Source organism: Rhineura floridana, chromosome 4 (genome assembly GCF_030035675.1).
Source record: "Rhineura floridana isolate rRhiFlo1 chromosome 4, rRhiFlo1.hap2, whole genome shotgun sequence".
Lineage (NCBI taxonomy): Eukaryota > Metazoa > Chordata > Lepidosauria > Squamata > Rhineuridae > Rhineura > Rhineura floridana.
The window spans coordinates 2988628-3003134 of NC_084483.1; the positions used below are offsets into that span (position 1 = coordinate 2988628).

The window sequence follows — 14507 nt, forward strand, 5'->3', positions numbered from 1 at the left end:
CACACTGGTTACACAGTCCCCAGACACTACTTGCCCCTGCCCCGTGCCCCCTCCACATCCCTTCTGCAGCGCGCTCCCCTCTCCCGCCCCTGGACCAAGTTGCTTCCAAGATTCGCTGAGGGGGCGGAGCAAAGATGGACACCTCCCTTAGCTGCCTCTCTCTTTTCCTCTGATTGGCCAGCCTTTTGTTGCCTGTCAAACAATTCCTCACACGGCATTGGCCACTTTGTACAGACCTGGGGAGGGGAGGAAGAGAGGCTCCCTCCTCTCCGTTACGCTCTCTCTGACTGCCCCCCCCGTCTCTTTTCTTAGCTTCTTCCACTAACCAGCGACGGTGTCCTCAGAAGACTCATTGAGCAACAGGGACCAGGCGGCTCCACCCTCTGGGCCAGGAGCTGCCCAGGCACTGGTGAGCAGGGCTGTCACTCAGTGCCAGCTGACTTGGACATAGGCTCTCTAGAGAGCGGTGGGCGGGGTTTCCACTCAACACCCTCCTGTCTCTAACTCAAAGTCTGTGAGTCACTGACTGCACAACCCATCAATCCCATTAACTGCCTTGTGCAGGCAGGCAGTCAGTGAGGCTGTGCTGCCGCCGCCGCCGCCGCCGCCGCCGCCTTGGGCTTCCCTGCTCCCGGGGCACGGGCTCCTCCTGCGTCTGGGGTCCCAGCCCTCCCCGAGCGCGACTTGCTCCTGTTCTTGCTGGTGTCGGCGCCTCCTTCTCCTGTCCGCTCGCTCTCGCCGCCGCCGCCGCCGCTACATGGCTAGCTGGTTGTACTGGCCACATACGGTGCCATATCCTCCTTCACAGCTGCAGTACCAACTTCCCTCCCAGCTAGTCTCCCTCCTTGGCAGAGGCTGTACTGCAAAGTGATGGGATAGACTAAAGCAAAAGCCACTTCAGGACTTGGGGCGCCTGCATTTTGGTCATTGTCAGCCTGGATCGTCCCTTCCCTTCTTTTTGTCATACCCCTTTCCCTCCCCCTGCCTTTAAGGCTCTTGTTTTCTTTCGTGTTTTTCGTGCTTGCCCACCCCTCCCCTAGCTCTCCCTGCTCCCCTTTTTTTAGTTGATTCCCTTCTGTTTCGCCTTGTCGTATGAGCCTGGGTTGTTGAATTCTTCTGGAAAGGGTAAGTACAAAATTATATATGTACACACGTACCCCCACCACCACCCTCACACCCCATACTTGTTCAAAAGCCTAATGTTCTCGATTTGGAGTGTTAGTTGCACTACTGTGTAAAATGGGAAGAGGCAAAAAAATAATAATGACAGACTAGATGATGGGAATTAAGCTTTATTCTGTATCCCTCTTGCATCTTAATGGCTAACTTTAATCTGGGTAACTACCAACTGTTCGAAAAGTTAAAACTGGTTTAATTTTTTTAAAGTTAGGATTAAATCCTAACACCCCATCCCTTTTACTTCTGTCTCTCTTTCTTATCTTGACCAAAAACACTCCTCCTATTCTCCACTATCTCTTATACATATATGTTACTGGAAATTGATAACTACCTATTGGTGTGAAACGATAGGTGTTCACCTTAATATTTTTTTTCCCTCTGAGACTTGTAGCTCAGCCCTAACTCATGGCTCATTGATTTCAATCCCATTGATTTTAATGGGACCAAAAGGATAATTGCAGTTTTAGGGGGGAAATATGGTAGTTGCTTAACATCCATGGTATTATTTTTTGGGGGGGGGAGGGGAATAGACTGATGATGAGTGGAAGATGTATCTTTTTATTCGATGGCCTTCATTGCTGGTGTTTCGCCCTTAGCCTGCTGGAATCCACCTGTTCTGATGCCTGTTATGGATATTCTTTACATATTTTGGTATTTGGCCCAGATGGGATGTATTTTTATTTATTTATTTATTTATAGAATTTATTAGTCGCCCATCTTGCTGGCTGTCCAGCCACTCTGGGCAATGTACAACATAGGCATATAATGCCTTGACATTGAGAGTCTAAAAACAATGAAGATAAAATCTAGCCCACCCCAAAAGCCTGCCTGAAGAGCCAGGTCTTCGAGGCCCGGTGGAAATTCATCATAGAAGGGGCATGGCGGAGATCATTTGGGAGGGAGTTCCACAGGGTGGCCCCTTTAATGTACTTTTTTGCGCTCCATTCAGATTCAAAATGTAGCTGCCCTGGGATTTTGCTTTTACTCAGATTCTTGAGCAAAATGGTGTATGCTTTTTACCATGTAAATACTTCTGATCATCCTAATGTTGCGCCAAAGCAAAACTGGATTGCTCTTAGTTGGCAAAACTACATTTTGAAATTCTAAATTGTTCCCTGGTTGAACAAATCTTCAGAGCTGTTTTATTTTGCATTCTGTGAGTTCTTAGATATTTGTCATGATGGGTATATGGAATTTCTGGTTTTGGCGGTGGTATCTTAGTGAACACTAGTTGCGGAGGAGCGCAACAGGAGGGGGCTATTGCCTGCTCGTGGGCTTCCCAGAGGCATCTGGTTGACTGCTGTGGGAAACAGGCTGTTGGACTCTGTGGACCTTGGTCTGATCCAACAGGGGTCGTCTTATGCTCTAATTAGTATTTTGCTACCTTCAACTCCGTTATAAACACTCAAAAAGTCTAAAGCTCAAAGATATTGGGCAGAACAGTCTCACGGTTCTGCTGGCATGTCACAAGCAGTGGTGTTAACAATGATACTATAGAGATGTTGCATTGTACAAGTTTTGAAGTTGGGTTTGCACTGTGGTGACAAGTATGGGGTGTGCATAAATTCTTCATGTGATGTGGTGCTTCGTGGAACCCGGATAAGTAACGTCAGTGATGTTTGGTTAATTTAGCTCATTTTTTGGAGGCAGTGTGTTTGTGACTATGTGTTGGATAACCAATTTTTAATCTTTTAAAATTCAGTCTCTGTCTAGATGTTGTTGAACAGTCCTTACTTTTTTGGGGTCACTGCACCTTTTTTTTGTTGGTTTCCTTCCCACAACGTCTTTGATATCATGCCTTGAATCTTCACTTTTACCTACTCTCCAAATGCTGTCGATCTTTTGATTTGGACCCTGTTTGTCTTATATGAAGCCACTTCTATTTAATGAGAAAGCAAGTGTGGCATAGTGAGTAGAGTGTTGGACTATGACCTGGGAGACCAGGGTTTGAATCCCCACACAACCCTGAAGCTCATTGGGTGACCTTGGGCCAGTCACAGCCTCAGAGTAAGGCAATGGTAAACCCCCTCTGAATACTGGTTACCATGAAAATCCTATTCATAGGGTTGTCATAAGTCGGAATTGACTTGAAGGCAGTCCATTTCCATTTTCCATTTAATGACTGCACCTTTGATCCTTAATGTGCTTTAGCTCATTGGTCCAAGTGGTGGGTCAGGTCCCCCTAGTGGTGGGTTACAATAGCAGTACAACCATCCTGTAAATATCTGGTAACAAACTTAAGAAATGGGTCTCCAAATGCATTTTGAGGCTAAAGGTATGTCCTGGATTTAAGAATGTTGGAAACTATTTAGTTAATGACCCCAAGAAAGTAGTAAGGAAGGAATAGGAGTCTGCATTCCTCCTTAAAAAGGAGTTATTGTGAATATTATGGGGAAGTTGCCATAGGGATCATTGACTGTTTGTACTGTAGGAGCCAAAGCCAAGAAGAACTGGGGGATCTCTTGTTGTTGTTATGTGCCTTCAAGTCGGTTACAACTTATGGCGACTATGAATCGGCGACCTCCAATAGCATCTGTCATGAACCACCCTGTTCAGGTCTTGTAAGCTCAGGTCTGTGGCTTCCTTTATGGAATCAATCCATCTCTTGTTTGGTCTTCCTCTTTTTCTACTCCCTTCTGTTTTGGGGGGATCTCTACATCATGAGTTTACTCACTGTGATCAGTCTAAGGTGAAAAGTTATGCATTCTTATTTATCAATGGGGTGTGTGCGCAGTACAGATATATGCCACACCTTCCTGCATTGCCCTTCTAAAAAGTACCTAATGTTCCTGGGAATTTAGCCATAATTGCAAGTGCTGTGTAACCGGATGTCTCTCTGGAGTTTAAATAAGAGTGAAAGACATGGAAACTTGGCTCTCTTTCTTATCTTGTTTTGCCCCATTTTAACCAGTGCACTATCCTTCCTTTGTCACAGTTTTGTTACACTTTCCTCCTCTTAATGCATGTCGTATTTTATGGGGCTGTTCAGTGCTGTCAAACTTTCACGCTTTCGGAAGAGTACATTTCCAAATCTTCAGAGGTGAGTGCCATTGCTGACATGACCAAAATGGTACCATACATGCACAAGGAAATATCAGCAGGTTTGGGGAGATTCCACAGTTTGCAGAAATACCAAAGACCATAAGGTATATGTTGGGGGGGGGGAAGCAAAAACAGCCCATTGAGAATTGAGCATGGACAAGTGGCCTCAAAATGGTGGTTGACTAAAGTGTATCAGGAGAAAACCAGGAGAAAGGAGAAATTAAGCGGAGTATTCTGAACAGGAGCATTCCATACTGCAATAATTTGTTGCAAGTCCCACTTGTTCTATTTTGAAACTCATGATATTGGCTCTTGGATCATGAAACCAAAGACCTGTGATTGCCTTTGCTTCTTTGCTTACATATTTAAAGAAATCAGTCCTCTAAAACACTTATTATAAACAGGCCTTGCATTGGATTTTGTGTTGGCCAAGATAATGGTGTTTTCTGGCTGGGGGAATGTTGTTAACTTGCTTATCATGGACAGCCTGATGATGAACCCTACAGGTTGGTGTGCCTATTAGAATGACCTGCCATCATTCACTGATAGATATACATGATTTCCAGATGGCCCTCAGGGAATTTTTGGCTAACACAACTAACTGCCCTGTTGACAGGGAACAGGGAACTAACAAGTGGTTGACACTACCTCACATGCACCTTTTCTCACATGCAAGAGTCCATACATTTCCCTAATATTTCAGAGAATTGCTGTCAGTGAATGTTGATGGAAATCACAGATCAAAACCTACTGAAAAACAGTCAGCTTAAAGTTGTACTCTATGGCAGTGATGGCAGTGAAGTAATCTTGCTTTTCTACCTGCACCACATTCCCCCAATATCATTGGAGAGGTTCATACAATGGCATGTTTTGCTTGATTACGACCCAGATTTTGGTTCGTTGGTGGAGGCTGGCTGGGGTGATCTAGGGAGTAGTAAATGCCTCTGAAGGCACTGGTAGTAAAGGGAAATGAGAAAACCCATTGTAGGATCTCTTGGACCTGAATAATTACTTGCCAGTATTAAAGGTACTATTCCCTGGCAAGGTGGTGGCTGTACAACTCTGGGAACTTCAGGATGAAATTGATTAGTAAGGATGTAAATCAGGGTTGGAAAATCTTGGGCCTGGGAACCAAGTACAGCCCTTCAGGACTCTCCTAGAGCAATATCTCTTTCCCCAGAACGTATCCATCACCAGCCCTGCTCCATGGCCTCCTCAAGTGCTTTGTTGTCAGGCATTTGTCCTTGAATGGTGCCTGGATGGGTTGTAGAAAGCTCTAAACTTTGTGTGGCTGGAATATAGCCTATTGAACAAAGAGAACTGAGCTGAATCTGAGGGAGTGTGGCTCTTCAGGGTGGGGAACCTTTTCCAAATGATGTAGATAATATTGCCTTTGGATGAAAGTTGTTGTGATTGCCCCAGAAGAATTTTGTATTAATGGGGCCCCTGAAATAACTGTGAGGCATGGTATAATCCACACATATTGTGGGGTGTTATGGCAGACCTCCTCATGCACAAGGAAATATAATAATGATATAATAGGATTGCACTGTAAAGATAAAAAGGGAGCACAATTCCCTTCAGTGAAGAGATTCGTATGAGATGATATTCTTCTTTCCCCCCCTCTTTGGTTACAAGCAGCCACAACCAGGGTGTTCTGGTGCCGCTAGCTGCTTCCTGTTCTTCCTTGCTGCTCTGCCTGCAAACTGAAGAAGCAGCTCAAGGACCTCTGGGGTTGGAGGAAGGGGGGCATCCTTTCTGTTCCTCCTCTTCCTCACCACCCAGCCAGCCCTGACAGCAGCAATTTGGAGGATGCTGTTGGTTGCTCTTCCAGGCCCCTTTGGGCCAGGCACAGGGGACTCACTGCAACAGCAGCACTACAGCTGACAGCCTGGTGCCCACATAACTCTCAAGATGCTAGCAGCCTACAGCAGCGTGCTGCAGACTGAAGAAAATGCCCTGATCCAGGATGTCCTGATCTAGGAAGAAAGTGTGTGTGTGTGTGTGTGTGTGGCTTGATCCTGGAGGCAGTGGTGGGCTCTCCAACACTGGAGACATTCAAGAGGCAGCTGGATAGCCACCTGTTGGGTATGCTTTAAGACAGTTGAATTCCTGCACTGAGCAGGAGGCTGGACTTGATGGCCTTATAGACCCCTTCCAACTCTACTATTCTATGATTCTGCCACCTCGTATGTTACTAGGTGGAGGATGAACTTCCTACCGGATCCTACTACTCTCATACTGGGAGGAAAGCCCCCTAAATGCCCGAGTGTAGTTACAAGCCTCATTGTCTCTACATAGTCTTACTGGGTTGGGACTGGAGGCACTGTTTTGTGGTGATTAGAGATAGAAAGATCGGTCAGTTTCGGCTCTCTCATTTTTCCAATCTTAAATCCAGTTCTCCACATTGCAGTAATTTGCTTGAAAAAAAATACGCATGAAAATTCTCCAGCATTTTAGTGAGAATTTCTCTTAATAAACACATTTTTGCAAGCAATTTCTTACAATGCATTTTTGTACGCTGTTTTCACTCATTTATTCATTTTTATGCACAATTTCCCTAACGTTTGCATTTTTGTAAACATTGTTTGGTAAACTGCATTGCAAAATTCAGATACGTGCACATTTTGAAGGACGGCTGTGTTTCGGTTCTCAAATTGTTTTTGAAAGTGCAAATTTGGTAGATTCTGCTTGCGGTGCAAACTGAATAGCATTTATTGCCCATCCTACTGGCGATCCTGCTTTTGACTATTGGACATATCACAGATAGTGAGCCAAACCGATATCCTTACGTTTCGCAATTGCTCCCTGAGGCAGACATACAATTCTTCGTGAAAAAGCCATGAGGGCTACATGACCAGAAAATTATTTTCCTGCATAGTACAAAGGCTCTGTTTAGCTGCTATGTGTTATAGCAATCAATCAGTATACATGCTTGCTCTGGGATAATATATGAAAGCTGGTAATTGGATTCAGATTAATTAATTAAAATTCATCCTTTTTTCTTGGTGATTTAACATGATTTAAATTACCTGTATTTAAGTCAGTCTTCCTTGAGGAGGACTGCTACTCCATCCCATTAAGTGTGTCCTGTGTGTGACACTAGTGTCCATCTTGTGCACCACCCTCTTTTACATTCACGTGAGCCTGCTGGGAAAGATTTTCTAGACGTTTGGACTGTGGTGATGTCGATATGCTGATGAAACTCAGCACTGTTTCTCCTTTCATCTGAACCAGGTGAAGTCTACTTCAGTGGGTTTCTGGAATCAGTGGCGGTGTAGATAAGGGAGATTAAATGGAAGCTCTGTTTAGGTATGACGCAGATGTTTAACGGTGGATGGTTTGACTGATCTAGGAGGTGGCAATTGTTTGTGTTCTGGACAGGTTTGCATTTACCCCTTAAAGAGCAGGTACACAGTGTTAAGTGTGCTGTTTTATCTGGGAATTTTCCTGAATCCCCAGATAGAGTAATCCTGGCCACAGACACTATCAGCTTCAGGTGATACCTCAGCTGTGGCCATTCCTGGAGAAAGGTGATGTAGTCCCTGTTACAAATGCCTTGGGCAACTGTAACATTATATATTGGGTTTTCATTGAAAGCTGCCCAGAAATTCCAGTTGTTTCAGACCACCTCTTAGTGGAGGATGGTGCATAAAAGCATGTAACACTTGGGCTGAATTAATTTATAGGCACAACTTGAATGGCTGGTTTTGACTTTTAAAGAATCTCATATGAACCTCCCAAGGTCAATGGATGAGTGCATTGGCTTAGAGTGACTGACACAAGAGACAGGATATTTTCTTGGTGGCAATCATGCTGTCTTGACTTGATGAGAGTTCTTTTCCTAGGAAGTTTGTCAAGCCTACTCAGTTTTGGTTTCAGGATGTCCCTTAAAAACCATAACCAAGGGAAATATGATTTGCCCCCCTGGATTTAAGCAAAGTTTTGTTGGAAACTGTTGCTATTATTAATTTGTCTTTTTTTTTTAAAAGGATTTGTAGTTTTAGAAAAATGGAATGGGCAATAAAATGGCAATTGCGGTTCAGCGTAAGTAAGTGTAAAGTGATGCATGTTGAGGTAAAAAATCCTAGCTTCAGTTCGCATATATATGCTGATGAGATGTGAGCCGGCAGTGACTGATCAGGAAAGCGATCTTGGATAGCTTGATGACAATGCTAACCCCATGTGTGTCAGTTGTGAAAAAGGCAAATTCCATGTTAGGAATAATTAGGAGATTTATTTATAGTATTTATAGCCCATTCTTCATTGAATAATTTAAATCCCACAGCAAGGAACAAAGTAATAAAGATAAACAGTTGTGTGTTGTTACAAAAATTGCAAAGTCATATAAACAGGTCTAGTAAACAAAGGAACAATTCTGTCAGCAGGCAGACAAGCAAAACTACAATAGGGACAAAAAGTAAAGTTTCCAATTTAACTAAAAAGTTAGGTAATACAACAACCCCCACATAGGACATTCAAACAGATTCAGCAACGAATGGTCTGAACAACAGCTCCCACCCGATTTATCAGGTATGGCAGCCCACTCACTCCCCCTCTGCATCTCACCCAAAGAGGGCCCCACTCTGTGCCAGCAGACTCTCAGTCTGTGGCTTCTGAAACACAACATCTTTCCTCCCCACACTCCAACCCATCCAGGCTCTCACCCTGAGTGTATGAATTGTTGCCCACAAGCATCTACAGCAAGAGTTCCTTGCCCATAGCAGCAGCAGCGCAAAGAGAAAAACACACAAAAGAAAAATAACGTGGCAACAAGCCACAACTCTTCCTGATAAGGGTCATAAAATGATGATAAAAATAATATTCTATGTAATGCCTTCATATAAATCTGTTGGGTGACCTCACCTGGGATACTGTGCCTCAAAAAGGGTATTTTAGAGCTGGAAAAGGTGCAGAAAAGGGCAGCCAAAATGATCAAGGGGCTGGAGCAAAGGTTACAGTATTTGTGCCTTTTTAGTTTAGGAAAAAGGTGAATAAGGGAGGACATCATGGAGGTATATAAAGCTATGCGTAGTATAGAAAGTGAATAGAGAGATGTTTTTCTCCATCACTCATAATGCTAGAACCTGGGACCATCCAGTGAAGCTGAATGCTAGAGGATACCGAACAGACAAAAGGAAGTCTTCACATAGCATATAGTTAAAATGATGGAATTTGCTTCCACAAAATATGGTGTGGCCATGAACTTTGGCTTTAAATGGGGATTAGCCTAATTCATGCAGGAGCAGCTTATGACTGTATATGCTACCTCTAGTATCACAGACAGCCTGCCCCTGAATGCCAGTCACGAAGGAACGAGAGGGTCCTGTTTTGGGCTTTCCAGGGCACCTGATTGGCTGCTCTCAGAAACTGAACACTAAATTATATAGGTCTTTGGTGTGATCTAGCAGGATTCTTATGTTCTCATGCCAACAGCACATCCAAGCCATAACAAAACAATGTTACATAATGTCACATTGCATAAGTAAACCAAAAATTAACAGGCCAAATTTTCATGAAATAATGCTAAATAAAATGGTCTTGCCATCTACCTGAAAGGCTCCATCCTGTCATGTAGCCTCCCAGATTTTCCAGGCCTTTACAATAAAACTTGCAATCCTTCGTGTTAATCGGCATGCAGTGTAATTCTAACCATGTCTGCTCAGAGGCAACTCCTATTGAATTCAATGGGGCTTACTCTCAGTTAAGTGGAGTTAGGATTGCAGCCTTAGACTGGTTTCTCAACAGATAACTCATGAGCTGCTCAACAGGGTATCCTAGGATCTATTCCAGGACAGGTTGTAACAAGAGAGGAGCTATATACAGGAGACAATATGGAAGAAAATGAGGGAAATCTTCTATAGCCCCTGACCCACAAACACAGCTGTGTCTTGTAGGTAGTCCCATTATATTGCCCCCTTGACAATCTCCAATGAAAGAGTATGAAGTCAAGAAGCTCTAAAAGCTCTGTTGAGATGTGGAATGTTTTTTTTAGAAAATCAATAAAAACCTAAAGTTAAGCCCAGAGGAGCATATGAGAGATTATCATACTCTCCACACTTGCCCAGTTTTCAATCTCGCTCACCTTCACTGATCCAGAATGATGGATCAAATAAGAATCAGTGGCTCCAGTCTAAAAGCCCGCTAGCACAAGAAGGTATTTTTACTTGTGCAAGGGATAGGGGTGTTGCCAAATTCTGCTACTCCCCCTTTCCAGCCAGTAGTGCATTTATGTAATTTTGGACTCTGAATTTGTCTTCACACCCATCTTCCCATTTTAGATGCTAATATGTATTACCTCACTTAAAATGTAGGAACCAGTCCTGCCACCTTTGAGGGCCCTCCTACTGAGTGGGGTCCTGGACATCTGTCCCCAAAGGCCTACCCTGACGGTATCACGGTTTCCAGCTCTGCAGTCCTTCATGACATACTGTTCTAGGTGATCCCCCAGCAGTCAGAGACAGTTTTTTGTTTGCTGGGATGGTCAGGAAAACTCCATTGTGCAAACATAATCTGAATCTGTACCAATTTATTTATTTATTGCATTTGTATACGCCCCATAACTGAAGCTCTCTGGGCCGTTTACAACAATTAAAAACATTAAAAACAAATATATAAATTTAAAAACACATTTTTAAAAAGCAATTAAAAAACACATGCTAAAATGCCTGGGAGAAGAGGAAAGTCTTGACCTGGCACCGAAAAGATAACAGTGTTGGCACCAGGCGCACCTTGTCAGAGAGATCATTCCATAATTTGTGGGCCACCACTGAGAAGGCCCTCTCCCTTGTTACCATCCTCCGAGCTTCCCTCAGAGTAGGCAACCGGAGGAGGGCCTTGGATGTTGAGCGGGTGGGTTTGTATTGGGAGAGGCGTTCCATCAGGTATTGTGGTCCTAAGCTGTGTAAGGCTTTATAGGTTAAAACCAGCACCTTGAATCGAGCTCGGAAACATACAGGCAGCCAGTGCAAGCGGGCAGTTTATTTTTGGTTCAACATATATGAACCAGCCTGGAGATCACTGAATGGAAGAATGTTTTGAAACTATAACTATGTTTTAGGAGGTGTTTAAAGTGTTTTTACAATGCTTTTTGTTGTTGTTGCTGTTAAATTGTTTTGTTATGTTTGCTGCCCTAGGCTACTTTGGGAGGAAGGGTGCGATATAAATTTTCTTTCTTCTTCTTCTTCTTCTTCTACCACAAACAGGTCCTTAAACATTTTAAGCAATACCTTGATATGAGGGATAATCTTCTTTTGGCTTGTGTTTGAAATGGAATACTACCCTAATCATCATCTCTAAACAGCAGGGTTTAATTACAGTAGCAGGAAAATGGAGGGTTGTGGAGGACTATAGCTGAATGGCAGAGCATCCGCTTTGCATGCAGAAAGTCTCAGATTCAGTCCCTGGCATCTCCAGGTAGACCTGGGAAAGATCCAGATTTGAAATCCTGGGGAGCTGTTGCCGGTCACTATAGAGTCACAGTGGAGAACCTCTCACTTGAAGGCATAATGAGGCCCAGGAAAGGTTCTAACTGGGCCCGTGCGGCCACTGGTCTCATATGCACTGAACCGGTAAAGATGTGGCTGCAAAGGAACAACGGGAGCCTTAAAGTATACTTCTAATTGTTCCTTGGCAAGCGGGCTTGTATTGGCCACCTTTTAAGTTTGGCAGCAAATGGAAGCCCTGCTGCAATGGGCTGCATTCTGGAGCTCTCAACTGGAATCCAGCGTGGGATTTGCAGGTGAAGCGGATTGATGGTGTCTGCAGACCTTGTTAAGCCTGGGTGCCCTTGAGGAAATCGCTGTGGCAGGGATTTTTCTTTTCAGCCTGACTTGCGTTTAGCCCAGGTAGCAAAGGAAGAAAGGAAAGATTTGGAAGTGTGCTTAGTGCGCTCTGGATCTTTCCTTTAAAGTTAGCTCACCTATCATCATGGAGATGCCAGGTGATTGACAGGTGGGCGGCCTCGCCCACTTGTCAGAGTGGCCAGTCGGGGTGGGGGGAGCTCAATATCTATCCTCTTTGTCATCCCTGATTAGACAATACAGAAATAGATGAACCAATGGCCATACTCAGTAGAAGGCAGATTTATTTGTTCCTATGAGAGTGCTGGAAGATTGAACTTTCCTACACCATAAGTAATGAAATGAAGCACGTTTTGTTTCTCTTCCTAGGTCTACATTTTTCTGGTGAAAGCAACGTTAATTGAGTAGATCATTCTGTCTTTCTTTTTAAAAAACAAAACCCTGAAATTATGAAGTTTGACTAGTGACATTTGTGAGTCTGTTTACCTAAATGTGAAGTTGTGCAATGGCATGGAGATTTTTATCACTGTTTTTTTCTGGGAATGGAATGAAGCATCTAACCAGTCATCTAAGCAAGGTTGATAGGAGCTTGGGTCTGGTTGTGTTAGAAGATAGTACTACCCGAAATGTCTACAGCTCTGAGTTGTTTCTTGTCTTGGCGGAAAGCTCTCCCCCTGAACGGATTGTAAGGAGGCAACCTGTCTGGCTAAGAGGTGGTGAGCTCTCCTATAGTGCGTTTGCATTAGCACATGTCTCTTTTAAATTAGATCTGAAATTTGTATCTCTGAATCATTTGGAATGAAGGGCAATTGCTGTGTGTTTGTTTCATCATATTTCCGCTCACTTGTGTGACTGAGTGTTGTTCATTGCTATACTTTGTGTCACTGATGGGGATGCTTTAGTAATCACCATTAATTATACAGACAAAGTATCCTTTGGGGGCTCTCTGGCTCTTCATACTGCCAAATAGTTTATGTAGTAAACAAAATTCGTATGTTTTAGTATTCTGGTGAAACTTGACTTTATTAGCAAGGAAACAGTGTTAACACAGGTGCCAAAAGTAGAATTCAAGCTTTCGCAAAATCCTTAAAATGCAGCTTTTAAAAACACAACTTTAAAAACAAGTGCTGTTCAACACTGTATGAGAGGGACCAGACTGTGAAATAGTTAGATGTAGTTCTGAAAATTTGTGAATAGACCACAGATTCTCTCCCCCCCCCCCTTATAGCTATAACAAATAGTGCAGATGTATTTAATGTATTTCAAATGGACTAAAATTGACACAGGTGAATGGTTGTTTTTGGCTTTTTAAAAGGAGTATCAAAAGAGTTCCTTTTTCATAAAGAGCTAAAATTCATCTCCCCAAATTAAACTATAGTAGTTTAAAAATTGGCAGCCTTTCAGCCTTGATAAATTTGTCATTTAAAATAAATGTGAAGTCACTTTTTTATTATAAAAGTATTTAGATTAAATGGTTATTACTTTTAAAATGTGAAAGTTAAGAAAAAGGGCTTTTCTTTTTATGGGGAGGGGCAGAAGATGTCTTTTGTGATGAAGACTCAGAATGGGAAGATATCCAGTGGACCATCTACTAGTCCAATTGTTAGGTGGCATATACTGTACTGCCTAGCTTCCAGGTGAAAATATTCTAGAACCTTCTTGGGTTGTTTGCTGTCATACTTAGGGACTTTTCCCTAGAGTTTCAGCTAGATTTACCACCCTGCGGTGGTACTTCTTGCCCTGACTTCATGTTCCTCAAACTCCTTGAACTTGAAAGAGGAGGAGGGGCTGTTGCCTCTATGCCTCCTTCCTCTCAGCTAAGTGAAAACCATCTATTTAGACAGGTTAAACTTTATGGAGTTACTTGTGTGGGATGGAGTGAGGGGATCTTAAATATTATTTTAGCAAGGGCACTCTCCTTTCTGCACTTCTCACCAACTCAGTCATTGAGTCCTGCTTGGGAAGCACCAAGGAAATTAGGCCAGGTATATACCAGGTTACTATATTATATGTATTTATTTAAAAGACTTGTACCGTGCCCTTGATCTGCACTGACATCAGAGTGGGGTACAATATAATATATCAGTGCAGTGTAACATGATCTGTTCTGGCCGTACCAGTCAAAACTCTGGCTTCTGCATTTGACACTAATTGAAGCTTCCAAATAATCTTCAAGGAAAGCCCCATGTACAACATATTAAAATGGGAGGATACCATAGCATGGGCCACTGTGGACAGGCTGTCTCTATTCAGGAACAATTGTAACTGATGAACCAGCTGAAGTTGGAAAAGACGCTTCTTGCCATTGAGTCCATTTGGACCTTGAGTGACCATTTTGAGTCCAGGAGTACTCCCAAACGATGTACCGGGTCCTTCAAGAAAAGTACAACCCATTCCAGAATAGGCTGCACATATAATTGCTGGACACCATTTTAGTATAGTAGGCAGATTGTTGGACCAGAAAGCAACTTTTTGAAAAAAGGG

At 43.2% G+C, this 14507-nt stretch overlaps 1 protein-coding gene across 2 annotated transcripts in view; it reads left to right on the forward strand.

The window, feature by feature from the left end:
• Window positions 1–252: 252 nt before the first annotated feature.
• SERTAD2 (SERTA domain containing 2) overlaps window positions 253–14507 on the forward strand; it is a 163431-nt gene continuing 149176 nt past the window's right edge. Inside the window, exon 1 of one of the 2 annotated variants that reach the window (XR_009762086.1) lies at window positions 253–1125. The gene's annotated coding sequence lies outside the window, so the exon portion shown is untranslated. The remainder of the gene's footprint in view (window positions 1126–14507) is intronic. The other variant, XM_061622246.1, reaches the window with a different exon arrangement.